This window comes from Adiantum capillus-veneris, chromosome 29, assembly GCF_014529385.1.
Source record: "Adiantum capillus-veneris isolate H3 chromosome 29, ASM1452938v2, whole genome shotgun sequence".
NCBI classification, from domain to species: domain Eukaryota; kingdom Viridiplantae; phylum Streptophyta; class Polypodiopsida; order Polypodiales; family Pteridaceae; genus Adiantum; species Adiantum capillus-veneris.
In genome coordinates this window covers 69511529-69513955 of record NC_140959.1, presented here as the reverse complement: position 1 = coordinate 69513955, position 2427 = coordinate 69511529, and the positions used below count along the sequence as shown (strand labels likewise).

General features: G+C 44.2%; 1 pseudogene; it reads left to right on the top strand.

Annotated features, from left to right (window-relative positions):
* The first annotated feature begins 1197 nt into the window (after positions 1-1197).
* Positions 1198-2040, top strand: LOC147419360 (putative polyamine transporter At1g31830 pseudogene; annotated as a pseudogene).
* The last annotated feature ends 387 nt before the right edge of the window (positions 2041-2427 follow it).

Genomic DNA, 2427 nt, shown 5'->3' with positions numbered 1-2427 from the left:
CCATTTTATAACCCACAATCTTAGAAAGTCTATTTTTTCAAAAATCTTTTCCCCCAAAAAGTAATAAACATTTTGTTCTCTCCTCCTTCCTCTCTCCCTCTCCCTCTCCTCTCCCTCCCTGCCCCTACCTTCCTCCTCTTCCCCAATCTCTCCCTCCCCCCCTCCCTCCTTCTCTCCTCCCATCTTCCTCAACCTCTCTACCCTTCCCCCTCTATCTTTTCATCATTTGCTTCCTCACGCAACAGCTTCCATGGTGCTCACAGACATTACAAATTGTTTGCTTCTACCACCACGTACTCCACACACCAAAAGCATACATATTCGCTTACCCACGGCATTTGCACCGAAGACCGCTAGTGAGGGTGATCAAAGGTCATCACACGAACGTCACACCGCTTGTGAGACCAATGACATTGTTGACATTTGGGTGGATGCCCATTTGTACCCTTATGATCCTATTAGCCGCTTCCATCCACCTTTTAATAGCCTTTCCACATTTTTTCAATTTCTTGGGAGGGGAGAAGCAGGCTTGTTAGGCTATTGCAAGCGGTATTGTATGGGTGCAGGTGCTTCTTTGCATATGTGGATGCACGAATGTCAAGATCTTCACCTCAAGACGATGTCATTACAAGAGAGTGATGTCTCTTTGGAGAGGGTCGTTAAAACTCTTGAACAACAAATGCAAGAAAAGGAGTCCCTGTTGATTGCTGGGTCAACAACACAACATAACTCAAGTTTCTTACCGTAAAGTCTTATCTTTTGCGAGTTATGAAATGCTGCGGATTATGGCTATAAACGTCATTTGTAATGAGTAGTTATTCTAGTTTCAGAAGCCGGGGTGCAATGGCACTTCCAGATTGTAAATACAAAGCCATTTGACCCTTTCAACCCCATTTTTGGTTAAACGTAAGGTAGCCTTAGTATATAAGGTACCTAGGTCATTTTGTAAAAGGACTTCTATCATAATCAAACTTTAGCGCTGCCGTCTACTGTGTGTGAGAGAGAAAGAGAGTGAGCATGAGCTTCATCCTCCCCCTACGCCCGGCTCGCTCAGCACATTGGAGATCCGACTGCACCATTGTTGTAGGCTCGAGGAGAGCTACGTGACAACGCCAAGCATTCCACTCGAGACAAAGTGCACACGCCGGCGCATCTACGAGCTATTGTGTGGCCGTAAGTGTATCAAACGATGTCTGTATGTTTGAGAATATTCTCCTTGTAATGGCACTTTATGCGATTCCAAAGCTAAATCCAACCCGCTGGCTTGCTTTTAGTTTTGCAACTGTTGATTGGACGGCATACCTCAAGACATTGTTTTGGAATCTGAACTATTGGGATTCGTTGAGCACCCTTGTCGAGGAGGTGGTCGATAATGTCGAACGCACACTACCGAAGGCATTGCTCTATGCGCTTGTTTTGGTCATGGGTGGGTACATCGTGCCTCTGTTGGCCGGGACCGGTGCAACCAATGTTGTAAGAAGTGACTGGAGTGATGGGTACTTCGCAAATATTGCAATGGGGCTTGGAGGTGCATGGCTAGGATGGTGGATGGAGATCGCAGCGGCAATGTCAAATATGGGACTGTTCGAGGCTGAGATGAGTAGTGACTCTTTTCAGCTTCTTAGCACGGGAGAGGGCGGGATGCTGCCGCGAGCTTTTGCCACTCGGTCTGCACATGGTACCCCTACCTTTGGCATTCTCGCATCTGCGTAAGGTGTTCTTCTCCTTTCATCCTTGAGCTTCAAAGACATAATTGCGGCTGATAATTACTTGTATTGTTTTGGTATGATTGCTGAGTTTGCAGCTTTTCTATGGCTAAGGAAGTTTACGGCTTGCGTTCTTTTGTGTATACCGCCTACAATTTTGATTATATTGGTGATGGTCATCTCCACCTTAAAGGTGGTCATAATTTCCTTTGTGGTTGCATTCATAGGGTTCCTGCTTTACCCTTGTATAGAATATGTCAAGAGGAAAGAGTGGATACAGTTTTCAACAGGCAAAGAGCAGGATAAGGCCTTGATGCACCAAGAAAGAGGTTAGGGACATGTTCATATATACTGTCCACATATATATTGTCCTCTCTATATTTGAAAATGACCAAAGCAACACATGGACAACACAGTAGTATCTAGATTTGTTGATGTCTTCTAATCATGGGATAGTAGGGTGAGGCACATCCATCCAATAAATTAAGGCTATCCATTGAATCGCATTATAATGGACAACAAACTTTCTCAACAAGTGTATATCGTGTTTATTGCAGCAAACATCCTCACTTTCCAAATCTTTATCTTAGTAAATGTTGGTGTATGTTTCTTACCTAGTAGTCACACTATCGTATTAGGAAATTAACATTTCGTTCGTGATCTTGTTAAAGAACTCCATGGAAAATCTAGTATACCAAGCCTTGCCTAAAGTGGGCATGCA